General features: G+C 41.5%; 1 long non-coding RNA gene across 1 annotated transcript in view; it reads right to left on the bottom strand.

Annotated features, from left to right (window-relative positions):
* Positions 1-4828: 4828 nt before the first annotated feature.
* LOC141986447 (uncharacterized) overlaps positions 4829-16289 on the bottom strand; it is a 63643-nt gene continuing 52182 nt past the window's right edge. The window contains exons 2-3 of the long non-coding RNA XR_012639283.1: positions 15056-15202; positions 4829-5593 (exon numbers count right to left, since the gene is read on the bottom strand). This is a non-coding gene — a long non-coding RNA (uncharacterized LOC141986447). The remainder of the gene's footprint in view (positions 5594-15055; positions 15203-16289) is intronic.

Consider the following 16289-nt stretch of genomic DNA (forward strand, 5'->3'; position numbering starts at 1 on the left):
AAAAAATGCAAACATGCATGTGTACTCGTATCCCCCAAGATAGAGCTCCCTAGGTGCATGGATATCCTATGCAGAACAAACTGGAAGGGCCTAAATGTTTGAAAAACAGGAATTGCCTCTTCCAAAAAGTGTAGCTGTAGAAACTAATGATAGGCCCAAAGACAAGGCAGTAATTCTAGCCCAGCTATATGCTGCGTGTACAGAATGCCATTTGATTTTCAGTGAGTTGGGGTACATATCGGGGGGTGCAGGCAAATTCAGAGAATATGAAATTTGGCCATTAGCAAATTTCTAAAAATTTCAAAAAATTGGCCACTTTCTCTTGCTTGCTTCTGAATTTGAGCTCAAATGCACCCACATGTTCACCAGCCATGCCCAGGTAGGCGAAGGTGGGAGCTTGTCGTGCAAGAGCAATCTCAAGACTTCAGTACAGGAGATGTAGATCCTGCTGTCTTGGTGCACAGCTGTATGATTGTTTGTGTGGAAATTTGATCCCTATACTCAAGGGATGAACAGTATCTCTCATGATTCAGGATACTTCTGTTGGAGGACTGTTCCCAGCAGCATCTCACAATAATCTACCATCAATGACCTCCATTGAATATACAGATCCTAAAAGGGTAATGGGCTATTGGACAAGCCAGTCCCATTCCAAAGTATGTGCCCTTTAAGAACATGTAGATCTTGTAAAGATCACCTGACTAAAATGGGATGGGGCGGAAGGTCAGGTGCCTGAATCATGTGACTACCATTAAGGATTAAAAAGAAGTGTTCTGAGCTCAGTCAATGAAAACCTAGAGTCAGAAGAAAAGCCTTCTTCTGACAAGATCAATGGCTGGGATTCAAACACAGCCCCAAGAAGGAGGGTTGTGGAGACCTTGTCCCAAGAGAAGGAGTCTGAGCCCAGGGAAAGGGGTAGGAATTATCCCAGGAGTAGGCCTCTCCAAGCGAGACCATCAGAGCTCCCTTGCTCAGAAGCAAGTGGGGAGCTGAAAGAGAGCCAGAGCCTGAAGCCAGGATATATTGAAAGCCCTGAAGTTGGGGGGGGGGAAGGGGAAGGCTGGGGGAATTATATTTATTGTGTAAGGGCTCAATTATTCAGCCCACAAGAGAGGGAATGGGTGGCTAGAAAACCAAGAATGGGAGCAAATGAATTGGGGTGACTGCAGTGCCACATCACGGAGTGCCATGCTCTGGGACTGCTGGGCTCTATGTTTGTATCTTTTAAAATGTCAGAATTGAACATAGTTCAAGTCAACATAGCTGTTCAGAAAAAAACATCTGGGGGAGTTCACACATCTGCCCAAACTTACAGCACTATGATTTTACTAGAATTAGAACATAAGAACATACTGGGTCAGACCAAAGATCCATCTAGCCCAGTATCCTGTCTTCCGACAGTGGCCAGTGTCAGGTGCCTCAGAGAGAACAAAATGGGCAATCATCAAGTGATCTCGCCTGTTGCTTACTCCCAGCTTCTGGCAAACAGAGGCTAGGGACACCATTGCTGCCCATCCTGGCTAATAGCCATTGATGGACCTATCCTTCATGAATTTATCTCCTTCTTTTTTGAACTCTGTTATGATCTTGGCCTTCACAACATCCTCTGGCAAGGAGTTCCACAGGTTGACTGTGTGTTGTGTGAAGAAATACTTCCTTTTATTTGTTGTAAACCTGCTGCCTATTAATTTTATTTGGTGACCCCTAGTTCTTGTGTTATGAGAAGTAGTAAACAACACTTCCTTATCTCTTTCTCTATACCAGTCATGATTTTATAGACCTCAATCATATCTCCCCTTAGCCGTCTCTTTTCCAAGCTGAAAAGTCCCAGTCTTATTAATCTCTCTTCATACGGAAGCTGTTCCATACCTCTAATAATTTTTGTTGCCATTTTCTGAACCTTTTCCAATTCCAATATATCTTTTTTGAGATGGGGCGACCACATCTGCACACAGTGTTCAAGATGTGGGAGTACCATGGATTTATATAGAGGCAACATGATATTTTCTGTCCTATTATCTATCCCTTTCTTAATTATTCCCAGCATTCTGTTCGCTTTTTCACTGCCGCTGCACATTGAGTGGATGTTTTCAGAGAACTATCCACAACTCCAAGATCTCTTGGAGGAAAGGGTACAAAAAAGAGCAACTTCCCAGTATTCAGTGCCATTAGGAACAACTACGAGTAAAAATGTGTGATGCAGGATTAGATGTTCCAAGAAATGTTCCTTCACGTCATTTCTGAAAATTGCACGTGAACTGTGCTGGAGACTCTTACTTGTGAGCTCCTGTTTTGGACTGATAAAGTGAGAGTGGATGAAACCAAACAGCTACAAAATGCAGAACAGAAAAGCAACTGTGTCTCAGTGATTATTTGGTGTCTCATAAAATGCTACCTCTACAGTATGTGATACTATTTAAGGGCCTTCAAGTAATAATTACCACTTACTAATGTGCAAAGTCCCGCTGAAGTCAGAACACGAACTAGGAGTCTCCTCTTCCCCAAGATTACTTTGCAGGATCTCATTCTTTACATGTACAATTTCATGAGAGATTCATGTATCAGAGTTACATGGAAAATCAGTGAAAAAATGCTAATGTTCATTAAATTTCTTACTCATAAAACTTTCAAATATATAAACTTCTATTGAGCTGTTACAAATCCTTATGTAAATAACTGGTCACCAGTGCAAGATGAATTAGAGGGTGTGTCTGACCTTATATTCCTGACACTTAGGCCCCTATGCAGTAAAGCACTTGAGCATGTGCTTAACTTTAAGCACATAAGCAGTCCCATTGTAATCAACTTGGCTAATTATGGGTCAGACTGCAAGCCCCTTATTTCCACTGGTAAGAAGTTAGTCACACAAATAGCATCCATTGTCTTCACTGGTACTATTCATGAGAGTAAATATTCACCGGTGGGAATAACAGGGTCACAAATTGATCTGTGTGCCCAAAATTAAGCACATGCTGAAGTGATTTGTAGAATTTAGGGCCTTAGAGCTCCCTCTGACATCACCGGGCATTTGTGATGGGCAGGGGATTCAGCAGGAGGAGACTTGGTTTATAATAACCATAAAACTGGAAGCAAACCACATGACTGAAATGTGCACTTTATCCTGACACCAGTGTTGTCCCATGTAAAGAACACATGACCCCTGTACATGAGTGTATTGTCTAAGCTAAAAGCAGGCACTGATCCTGAAAAGAAATCTATGTGGAAAGACCCCCGTGTTCCTATGAATCTCTTTGCAGAAATGGGATAAATGAGGAGTTCATTAATGCGTAAATCCACCTCATGTCTTTATTCCTATTCTTTCCTCACAAAGGACCCATGCCACTGAATAGTGGAAAGTGTCACCTTTGTCTGCATTGTTCCAGTGTAATTCTGGTTAATGAACAAACCTAGGTAACATGAATCTGGGCAAGTCTGTGAATCCCAGAAGGCATTGTGATTCCAGTACTAACACATGATCAGAACCTTTTAATGGGAGAACAAGCTTCTCTAGCATCCAGAATAACTATTGGTGCTCAACTGCTCTTTTTGTGATAAGGTCACTTCTTTATCAGGTCAGAACACCAACTCTGCAGTAAGACATCCTGGCACATGTCTGTATTTTTTAAAATAAAATGGAAAAAATAACTCAACTACCTGCCTTCAGAGTCCTTGCATCTACAGCATTATAAGTAATTATCTCCTTTTAAATAGCAGCAGCAGATTTTTCAGACTAAGGAACATAACACTGGGAACAAAGTTTGAAAATTTCAGCCACAATTTAGTATACTGAGGTGAAATTTTTAAGTGCTAACATAACATGAGACACGGATCTAGTTAGTATTTTTAAAATACCTTCATTGAAATTTTCTGTTTAGACATAAGACAACAGCTAAGACATGAATGTACAAATAACTCAGTACATAAATTAGAAACCACTTTCATTTTAGTTTATACTTTATTTATGCTTGATTCTAGATAACGACTGTGAAGCCAGTGCACAAGACCACTCTTATTAGGTAACCTCCTGTCTTAAGAGACAGCTCCAAAGCGTCTGCAGATATAATGGAATACGTGCTGCTCAGGTTTTATTAGAAGACCACCACAAGCTATTTCTTGTTGCCTGAGTGGTCCCTTAAAAAGGTTTTACTATAATTAAAATAAATGGCAAGCAAATCATCCAGAAAATTTCCAGTATGCACTAAATCTATAGTTAATTAGTCTTCAACAGGTTAGGGTTTTTTAACTTTATTACATCTTAACAATTTCTGTTTTATGAACTTAGAAAACATCCAAATATAAATGAAGAGAGAAAACACAGGGATAAAATAGGTATCCAAACACAAGGGAATACAGAAAAAGTGCAGGAAGACACAAAGAAGTAGGCTGTTCACTCAAGTTCAAATACAATAGAATCCCCAGTTACAGTGCTACGAAAGCCCTGGTATCCACAAAGATCAAACCTGTTTGTTGAGATAGTCTCTAGTGTAAGATGTTCATGCCCACGGTTCCACAACAAAAATCTCTCGCAGCAATTGGATACCATGGCCATGAGCAGACATTAATGGACATATGCTCCCTTTTTTGAGCCAGATTCCTTGGTGGGTCTGATGGCCTGCGTGAAATGAAACACTGATCCATATCACTGCATGGTCTTTTTTGAGTCATTGCTTGTCACATCATCCCCTCCAGGAAAGTTTGGGGGCAGAATGGAATGCTCAGCAGGGGCATAGACATCTCTTCTTGCAGAGGCTGAGGATCCATGAGGGAAAATAAAGGGGGAATCTCAGTTTTTGTGGATCTCAGCATATGTTTCCTCTAAACTACCCCTACAACACAGATAGAACAGCAGTCTACCCTGGCATGCTGCCACTGGTTTTTCTTTCACCTGCTACCCACCACACCTCCTGCATAGTTTGTCAAACTATGGTGTTATCTCTGCTCGGAGCTGCCCCAAGAACAGAAAAAACCCATAGAAACTGTCTTGTGACTACACCCCCTACCCACTTAGCTAGCACCTAGTTCCGCGGAGCTCAGATTCCATGTCGGAGCCACAGAGGGGTGGGGCTAGTGCTTATGCCGTGGGATGCTACCTTATAAACCTTCCTCCACATGTGCAGGGCCCTTCTGCATCTCCTTTCTTACAAAGTGGTTTTTATTTTGTTTTGTTTACTCATAATTTTCCTCCATTTTGGAGCAATATATTTAAAAGGAATAGAACACTGCTGTATTTCTAGCACTCCTGCTTCAAGGAACACATATCCACACACATTATCTCGTAGTGCAAAGTACCATAGACTCACATCGCAGTGAGCAATACACACAATACATGAGAGTCACTGGCCAGCAGTCTTCCTTCATGTTTGGCAGACTTCACACAGCTATGAGAAACACACCATCCCACATCCAGCCACATTGAGTGCCCCCTTCAGGTATCCCTTGCCGCTGGCACCAGCCCCTACAACACTTGCTTTGGCAATCTTCCTCCGCTCCTTCAACCCGCATGTCCCACAAACTGAAGTTTTCTTTGTTTGATCATCTTGATGTCAGGTGTCCAGTTATGCTGTAAATTCAGGCGATTATCTCTTCGTTTGTCCTGTGGGAGATATAGCTAACATGCATTGCCTGCAGCATTTCAATTCAAAGGCAGAAAACCTCTTAATGTCCTGTTTGCTTAACTTCCATGTCTCCCATGCATACAGCAAGAGGCTAACAACAAAAGACTACAGCAATTTCAGTTTACACTACATGGTAATACCTTTGTTTCTCCAGATGTGGCTGAATGTCACGAGAGCAGCAGTCGCTAGTCCAGTTCTATGTTGGATCTCTAACTGATATTTAAAGTCCCTTGCAGTGATACTAGTCGCGTATTTGAAGTGTACAATGCACACCAATGCCACCTGCGATTTGGGTAGCGATATTTTTGCCTTTACAACAGACTTAGGCATTGGCTTTGGCTTTTCATGTGATGTCTTTAGACCTAACTCCCCTGCTTTCACCACTACTCTTTCTAGGAATTTTTTCAAAGAGCCACCTGAGAAAAAGTATTTTGCGCTGAAGCATTGAATCTTTGAAATCAAGCAAAATTATATCAAATAAAATCTATCCTAAATGACATAGAACTGCACTGGTTTTGCTTTGCTTTTATATTACAGGGATGGGGTTTCCATTATTGTGGGATTTTGCAGAGAATTATTCTAGGCTTCCTACTATAATGATGACCATAGTAGCAGATCCTGGTGTAATAGGATGTTCTCTGTCAGATAAAGGGCACTCATTGTTATGTGGACATCTGTCCACTGGGAACTTGACTGAGATTATAGTACAGGGGTGGGCAAACTTTTTGGCCTGAGGGCCACATTGGGGTGTGAAACTGTATGGAGGCCCAGGTAGGGAAGGCTGTGCCTCCCCAAAAGCCCGGCCCGGCCTCCGCCCCCTATCCACCACCTCCCACTTCCTGCCCCCCTCAGAACCCTCCACCCATCCAGCCCCCGCTCCCGCTCCTTGACCCCTGACCATCCCCTCTGGAACCCCCACCCCTAACAGCCCCCTGGGACTCCACCCCCTATCTAACCACCCCCACTCCCTATCCCCTGACTGCCCCCCCTCAGAACCTCTGCCCTATCCAACCGCCCCCTGTTCCCCGTCCCCTGACCGCCCCCTCCTGGGACCTCACACCCCTAACTGCCTCCCCCGGGACTCCACCCCCTATCCAGCCCCCTCCCTCCCGCTCCCTGACTGCCCCCCAGAACCCCTTGCCCCTTATCCAACCCCTCAGCCCCAGCCCCCTTACGATGCCACTCAGAGCAGCATGTCTGGGAGCTGCGCTGGAGCGAGGCACGCTGCCACGCTGCCCTGCATGAGTGTGCAGCCCCACTGCCCGGAGTGCTGCCTGCATGGCTGCAGGGGGAGGAGGACAGCACGGTAGGGGCCGGGGGCTAGCCTCCCGGGCCAGGAGTTCAGGGGCCGGGCAGGATGGTCCCGTGGGCTGGATGTGGCCCGCGGGCCATAGTTTGCCCATCTCTGTTATAGTCCATCAGATTGTAACATCAGTACTGGACACTCAGGTGGGCTGGATTTTCCCATCTCACTTCCAATGTCCTGAGCCCTCCCATCTAAGACACTGCAAACCAGAAGTAAATGCAAAGCTGCCTACCTCAGTAGCTTTTAGATCACCAGACCTAAACTTAGTTTTGATTCAGAAGTAATTTTGGCCACAAGCCCAGATCCAGAACCTGGGAACTGGAAGGAGACTGGTTGCCGGAGGAGTAGGTCAAAGGCCCCACTCTCCAGGAGTGTAAACCTGGCTGTATTGAAATCAATAAGAATTTTGCTATGGACTTCAGTGGTGTCACTATTTCATCCTAGGAGTCCATCCCTGAAGTCTGAGCTGCCAGTGCAAGCCAGTCAAAGAAAAACATCCAACCACAAGGAGCCTAGGCCATAGGATTCAGTCCCTGCTGTGTGGTTTGTTCCCAGTCCCTACAAGTAGCCTTCTTTGCTCCTAAAACTTCAGAGATCTCATGCTGCCAGTACTAAAACATTTTTGGAATTGTTAAACATTATAGATAACAATTTCCTAACTCAAAAAAGTGTTGCAGCCAACACAAGGGAATTCTTTATTAGGTCCTGTACTAACAGATAGAGAGGAACTGATCACTGAACTAAAAAAATGGTAGCTTAGGTATAAATGATCTTGATCACATTTATAATGTGCAAGCAGAATAAAGTTCAGACCAGTAATATATATACACCTGGTACTTTAATCGAGCCAATTTCACAAAGCTGAAAACAATTATGAGCCAATCAGCTGGGAGAAAGAATTTAATCAGAAAAATGTGAATGATTGGGAATAATTGAAGAACACCTTATTAGGTGCCCAAAAAGTCACAATCGAGGAAGAAGTCGGCATTGGTTAAGGGGTGACTTGATTACAGTGTGTCGGTATCTACTTGAGGAATAGCTAATAATGGGCTCTTCAATCTAGCAAAGAAAGGTATCACATGTTCCAATGGATGGAAGTTGAAGCTAGACAAATTCAGACTGGAAATAAGAAGTAAATTTTTAACAGTGAGAATAATTAACCACTGGAACAATTTGCCAAAGGTCATGGTGGATTTTCCATCACTCAAAACTTTTAAATCAAGTTTGGATCTTCTTCCAGAAGATCTGCTCTAGGAATTGTTCGGGGGAAGTTCTCTGGCCTGCATTATGCAGGAGGTCTGACTAGGTGATCACAATGGTCTCTTCTGGCCTTGGAATCTATGAATATATAATATAATCTTGTTTGGGGAGATGTGGTGCCGCCAGGGTACCTTAGGTTGTGGGATATGATATACTGATGAATGTTCAGTGGTTAGTGTATGGACAATAGGATGTTATAAAGCAGACACCAAATAGTTGAGTCCTCCTCCTCTCTAACTCGAAAGAAATATCTTCAGAAATTGGACCATAGTGAAGGGAAACCTGTGCAATAAGTAACTGAATTTGTTATTGAATTTGTTAATGAATTTACTATTAATGATTAATACTGGAACTCCTTTGCTTAGCAACAAACTCCTGAAAATAAATGTATCTATTTAACTACAAAGCAGGTAGGTATCCCCAGGGTGCTCCAAAAACTTGCCTCAAAGGTGACCCGTGGAGGGCCACCTCCAAGATCATTTCCATGAAACAGTCATCATATAAAGACTTTCAGTCACTAACAACATGGACTAGATATACATCAGTGACAGTGGGGGAAGAAAATAGTACATCATCAATCATGTGAGCCAGTTAGCCCCCTTTAGCAAAATTTGTGGTTGCATTTTATGACAACTGAAGAATGATTGCCCGGCTCTGTAACAAAATGAGATTGTTCAGACAGATCTGTGAACCCCTTTTGGACGCATACAAAGAAAAACATACATACATTGCTACACCTACGTTACTGTTTGTGATTTGGAGTTGGAGAATGACCTCTAGTGGCAGATTGGTAATGAGACATTTATTACTGAGAAAAGTGTCAACCATTCAACTTTGAAACTGTACTGTATGTAGCTATGTAATTGTAAGGCGGATTTCTATGTGCCACATCTTTAAGAGTAAAGTGAGCCCCTCACACCCATCCCTGCCAACTGCCTTTGCACTAGAATACTCCCAGTAGGGCAGGTTAAGATGGCTTCTATTACAGATTGAGTCATACAAACTGTGCTCTTTTACACTCTCTCCTTCATAAGACTTTACACAGTTTTTTTCCCCATAGTTGGCTACAAAAGTTCATGGATATCTACACTGAGTTTCCTCAGAATCATTCCGCTAGAAGAGCAGGGTTTGCCCCACTGTGGAACTAGCAGTGGGATTTAGCAGAAATAAACAGATATTGGGACACCCACGGAAGTCACTACAGAGAAGCTAAGGCTTTCTGCACTGTTCCCTAAGCTTCCCTCTTCCCTTCGTGTGGGAGGTTGGCTGCAGCATGTAGAGGGAGTTATGTCTAGTTTGACTAGCAATGACTCCTAGGTGGATTCTCACTCGGAAATCCACCCAGAACTGAGTGGGATCAGGAAGTGGAAAGAAGTGGTTCCTTGCCCTCTTTGCTGGCCCCAAGTCATGAAACCCAGATTAAACAAAAGGGCCTTCAAGAGAGCGGGAGGCAAATAAAGGTCCCATCTCAGATTTGGGGACTGTTGCCATGTATTTTAACACCCTCTACTTTTTGTACCAGAGAATAACCCCACGTGTAGCTCCATGTATTTTAGGTCTCTCTGTACCATTGCTTTAACCAACATACAAGGAAATGGAAGATGGTAAAGGGTGAACCAAGGTAAGTTCCTATCTGAGAATTATTTTAAAAAGAACTAGAATACTGAACAATAGTAAGTACAGTCACACCATTGTAAATCAGGAATGACTCCAGTGAAGTCAATGGAGTTTCATTCATGTGAAACTAGCATAAAAGAGAGGAGTATCGGGTCCCCAGAGTACCTCTCACACACCTGCCTGTACATTAAATAATTTCTACATGAAGAGCATGAGGCTATTATTTAAGAAATTGTTTTAATGTATGCTATGAAAGCACCACTCAAACTCTTCTAAAAATACTTTATTAATTTAAAACTCTGGGTCACGTATCAGGTCTGGAGCTTTTCCTGCTGGGCTCTGCCTGACTTCTCTAGTCAAATCTCATGTTCATGAGTTCTCTGGGTCAGTGTATCCCAGAACGCATTGCTACTCTTCTGACTCAAGTGAAGTAACAGATTCAGGAGAGCTAAGGACAAGAGTTGATCAAGCAGAGATTGCCAGGTCCACTGAGACCATAAGAGGGATTTCAGCAAAATTATTGGAGGAAGATTTTTGGGAAGAACAAAGGAGTTTCAACAAATGGTTGGAAACCTAGCCAAGAGCTTAGATGTGGCTCTTCTTTCAGTTTGGAATGAGGGTTGGACAAGTTTTTATTCTTTATGAGCCATATTAAGCATACATAAGCAGTTTCTGCTTTTCCTGGAAACACAGACTGTCCATGTTGCACTTTGAAGAAAAGGACTGAGCCCTAACTGGAGCCGTATAAAACTCAGTCCTGTGGTTCACAATGGGTTTGAACCTTTTATGCTTTGTTTGTTTGTTTGTTTCTTTTAACCTGGGGTTATTCCTGAGGAGTTTCACTCTGAATTTTACATTCAAACTCACCCCAAACTCAAAGCCAAACTTAGCTGAAGCCAACGATTTGGTGTGGTTTCATGTAGAAATCATTATTATTTATTTGTATTGTGGTAGATGTGATAGATCCTGCTCAACTGCCTATGGAAAGGGAAGATTTGAAAATAGGCCCAGATATAATCAAAACTAAGTCTGAAATATAGTTCAAGTTATTCAAAAGGTTTGCCAAGCTGGTTTCAGTAAAACAGTGCCAAATTTTGTGTTCAAAACAAACCCCCAAACCTGGTGAAAATTTTGGCTGATGTAACAAAAGTCTCACACAGATCGTGCCCTAATGATTATCTTAAACTGGCCCAACTCATCTCAGTTCACAAACTGAATGTAGTAGTTTGAATTTATTGCCAAGCCTAATTTGCAAAAGGAGAAATGTCGGATTTTTATATGTACCCATTTCATCCCCAGGCTGTGATATGCTTCAATCACTATTGACTGCAAGTTAAGGAGAGGCTGACAGCTAGCATGTCAGTTATTTTAAGATATCTGTTGCTGTCAAATTCAAAACTCCAGAGAAAACAAACAAAATACAGGATTTCAAACAGATGTGAAATCAGAACTGACATCTCCCTCAAGGATTTTCCATTGTGCCTGCTGTACTATTTTAAAGCTAAGATTTCCCAGATGTTTAGAAGAAATGTTTGAGGGATATTTTCTCATGATGACTGCAACACTCTTGGATTTAACCTTTTCCTAATGTATTTTAATTAATTTAAACCCTAGCAGTTATTCTGCAATCCCTGTTCTGTTACCATAAGAATATAACAATGGCCATACTGGATCAGACCAAAGGTCCATCTAACCCAATATCCTGTCTTCCGACAGTGGCCAATGCCAGGTACCCCAGAGGGAATGAACAGAACAGGTAATCATCAAGTGATCCATCCCCTGTCACCCATTCCCAGCTTCTGGCACCAAGGTAACCATAATACAATAATGAAAATGGGGCTTAGCAAGTTTGGATGTCTCGGACAGGTTCTGAAAGCTGCTCGTTTCAAATTTGGGGACATACTCTGCTATTTAGAACAACAAAATATGGCAGAGAAAACTTGAAAACTGTGGAAGGGGTAGAGCAGCATCTCCAATGAGTATTCCCTCCTGCCTTCAGAGGCCATGAAGATACCAGTGCTCTAACTTTGTCAAGGCCAGGCCTCTACTGCTTTGAGCCACGGTCGAGCAGAGGAGCAGCCACTCTCAATGGCATGCTAGATAACTGGTGGTTTATTGAGTGAAAATCCACTTGTAATTTACTGCTGATGGGACTAACAGTAATTCTCACAGGGAATGGGGGTTAGGGTCCCGATAAATAGGCAAAAACAACATGGCTCCCTTTTGAGCTGTGCGGTCATGGTAATGGAAGGAGGCCAGTTAGCTGGTTGGGTGGGAGGATGCATCATAGGGATCCATGGGAATCTGTGGATCCACTTCTACTGCAAGTCCGCTTCCCTCACATCCCACACCCTACCCTTCCATGCCCCTCTCCAAACCCTTCACTTAGGGGAGAATTAGGCAAAAGCTCCTCGAGTTCAAGGTTTTAACACTGTCTAGACTCCTTGGAAGGATAGCAGTTCGCTCCTGGGTCAGAAGTGCCAGAGAATGTACTGTTTTTCTGATGCCAAAGAACCACTAAAGATCATAATATTAAAAGATAGCAACAAGTTCAATCTCCCCAGAGACTTACTATCCCATGAGCCCAGCACAAATTGTATGAGATCTCTATGTAGCAGAGAAGCCAAATAGGGCAGAACATTCGTGGATCAAGTAGGGCACCAAGCTATTTATCTTAAGGTTTCTGAGCCTTGCAAATTGTTCTGGTTTGTGTTTGGCTAAGATTCTAGCTGGTCATATTCCTTTAAAATAAAACCAGTTCACTCATCCAATACTATATAGTCTTTTTATTAGACTATTGCAAATTACTTTATTTTGTCTCTCTTGCTAAACCCATACATAAACTGCACGCTGATTTAAATGCTGTGGCTAGATTGCTTACATTCACTGCCCATAATCACCATATTACATCAGAAATCAAGTCATATAATTGGCTTGGACTTGCCTGACATTGATTTTAACCTAGCATTTATGGTCTGCAAGGGTGCAAATGGATTGGGCCTGGTGTACACTGCTGGCAGAAGGTTTCTTGTCACCCTCTCGCTGCACTCCCTTACTCTGACACATGCTCAGATGTTTTTCAGCAAGCTAAGAGCTGTTTGTTCTTCCATCAGTAACGGTAACATTAAAGTCCTTTGAAGCTAGGCCATTAGTCTCTTAGGGCACTAGTTTAAAAATGTTCTATTACTGTTTTAAAAACAGCAGTTTTGCCTGGTCTACACTGACTCAGCCAGTTGTTTAGCCCACATAGGCAGAAAGCGTTTGCAGACCTCTGTTGTAATAAAGTAATTTCCTAGCAAAGATAAAACTTCCAGTGTAGACAGGGCCATACCCACCCAAACTCATCGTGAAGCCACGTCAAAACCTTACGTTAACTTTGTTTTTTTATGTGGGTAGCTGACGTTTGCCACAAAATGATGGCGGCTGTTTTCCTATAACCCTCTAAGAGGTTACTGAAATGAGAGGCACTGTAGAATTAGAGCTCAGTTTGTCTTTTTTTGTGGAAAAAATATGGAGTATATTATACTCATACCACATAATGCACGTATACCTATTTTCAAAATAAAAGACAAACAATTATGGCACAGAAGATCTATAAAATGAGGTTTATAGGGCCAGTTACTGTGTGGACAGAAGAGGACTAATTAATGTAATTTTAAAACGGCTCATTTTTCTGCTAACTTAAAAAAATACGGTTTCAGAGTAGCAGCCGTGTTAGTCTGTATTCGCAAAAAGAAAAGGAAAGCTTATGCTCAAATAAATTGGTTAGTCTCTAAGGTGCCACAAGTACTCCTTTTCTTTTTAAAAAAATATGCGGCTAATTCACTAGCTTAATAATGTAAGTGGGCAGATGTCACCACATTTGTTCAAAAGGATCTAAAATGAGACATATCTGAACAATCCCATGTTCAAAATAAAAGTGGGAAAATATTCCATGTCATAAGAACTTCTTCTATATGCTGCTCTGTTTCTTGGCTGCAATGATGAGAGTAATACATTATAAGGGTAATGTTTATTGCAGTTTTAATTGGAGATGGAATGGAATACAAAACTAGAAGGGCTCTGTTTCCCAGATCAAAGTTTAATACAGCTCAAAATAATAGCAATCTCATCAGAACAACTGGTTTCCATCATTTGGGAACAAAATCTTGCAAGATTTGTAGTACCAAATATCAAAATCCTAGTTGTAGTTTGGCCCTGAATTTGAACTCTAGCCTGAACCAAATATCGATCCAAACATCTTTCTACTTGGGCTAACGCAGTGTAAAATACTTTTATCTCCTACATCAATATAAAGTGTATATTTTCAGTATCTAGAATATATCTCATTCTTCATCTTATGCCACGGGATTTATTTTATCACTCCAGACTATGTCCCACTTCCTTCATCATTACTTACAGATAAGTTTTAAATCCCAAATAGTAGAGCTGGTAAATATTTTCCACAAAATAATTCAAAAGAAACAAAAATAATATTCTCAAAACTTTTCACAGATATCCCCTAGTTTTTCAACAAAAAACTGAACATATATTTTATTTATTACTATTTATTTATTTGGCATTTTGGTAACATTTATAGGTTTTTTGGGGATGGGGGGCGGGGCTTTTGTCCCCCAAATTGAAAAATTTTGAATGAATCAAAAATTTCCTGCAAATTTGTTTTTTAAAAGAACAAGGATTTATTAGAAAAAAAGCTTTGATAGAACATTTTCAACCAGCTTTACTGAATGGTGGGTTGGTTATTAACTAGTGGCCGACCTTGGAAGCTTTGCAAATGCATTTACCCTTGTCTTGGGGAATTGTTTTCCTTACCCTTTGTTCATTTCTTCCTTAAAAAGACAAAAAAACAATCTTGGAAATTATGGGCCAAAAAAGTATTAACACAGTGCAAAGGTTGCACAGTTAAAAATCACAAAGTCAAAAAACAACTGTAAGGGCTGAAATCCTGACTTCATTGACATGAATGGCAAAACTCCTATTGACTATAATAGGAGTCATGATTTCCTTCAAGGTCCCAACAACTATATTAATTTAGCAGCATTCCCCATATGTACCATTTTCTATCCCTCTTTTTCTTGTTAAAGCGAGTTAGCATACTTCTGTTGAGGCTGACGGATGCGTATTATGCATGATACCTAAGTTAACATTGCAGCTGGAACCTTGGGCCAGATTCTCAACTTGTATAAAAGTTGTTGTAGCTCGGTTGTAATTCATAGAGCTGTGATATTTTACCTCAGCCGAGGATCTGGCCCCTTACCTTTGTTGATGCCTGGCTTTTTGTTATTTTAACTGTACAATTGTCAGACTGTCCATCTAGTGCGGAATCCTTTCTCCAAGGGTGGACAGCGGCAGATGCTTCTGAGGGAAGTGCCAGAAACAATGCAGCAGGCAGTTATGGGATGACCTGCACATAAGGAAAGTTCATTGCTATTAAAGTTTTACTGAATTGGGGAGCCCCATTTTAAGGAGGATTCCAGTGGTCACTTCATGAGGGGGTCCAGTAGAGTCATGTTGCTGAAGTGTTTGCGGGTTCCAGGGCCAGCATAGATGGTCCTTACCTCTAGTCATGTCAGAGAATCTGTGGGTTTTGGAGGTAGAACTTCAGTTTGATCCAATGAGGCTCCCCCTATTTGATTAAACAATTTGGAAGGAAATCCATGAGGTGAGAGTTTTCCTCTCTATGTCTCTATCCATAGGAAAGGTCAATCTGGTCCTAAGTTAGGAACTATTATGCAGCTGGAGGTGTCATAATGCCTAAAATCTTGAGTTCTTGACCACTGGATATTTTTGCAACAGAAAAGACTTAACCTCTCCCCACTTTCCTGGCTAAATTCGAACTGGCTAACAACAATGTGGCCTACCTAGATTCCCTCTGTAGTTTCAAATCCATCTTGAATTGTTGTATAGTGTTGCTGTGCATTGGTCGTGAAAGCATCTCTCTGCTACTGCAGAAGTGGCTCCCTTTCACTGGTAAGGGAAGTGACCCAGGTATGTAAAGCTTGGGGAGCGCTTTGCGTTGCGTAGATGACAGAGACAATATAAACGTGAGTACCATTATATGTAAACAAGTCTCACTGTCTAATTTGTTTTCTGCTACATGCTTCAGGAGGGTATGGCAACATTTTGAATTAGATTTTATAGAAATCCATGATTTTTTATTTTCATAAAAGATGACTTTATATTTTCCCAAACATATATCTTTCCTCTGTCCCATAAAAAACCCTCCTTACAACAGCAAACTAAAATAAGTAAACCAAAACACCAATATAATATATGTAGGCTGTAGTGTGAAATTACTGACGTTCATGCAAAGATTAGTAGTGCAGTAGTAGCATGTGTAGTAGTTAATGTATTTTGCATACCAAATATAGTGAGATGAAAATGTATTTTAGGATTTATGGCTCCGTAATCAGAAAATATTATGTTACTATATAGACAAGGTGGGTGAGGTAATATCTTTTATTGGACCTACTTCTGTTGGTGAGAGAGAC

Source organism: Natator depressus, chromosome 4, assembly GCF_965152275.1.
Source record: "Natator depressus isolate rNatDep1 chromosome 4, rNatDep2.hap1, whole genome shotgun sequence".
Taxonomy (NCBI): Eukaryota; Metazoa; Chordata; order Testudines; family Cheloniidae; genus Natator; species Natator depressus.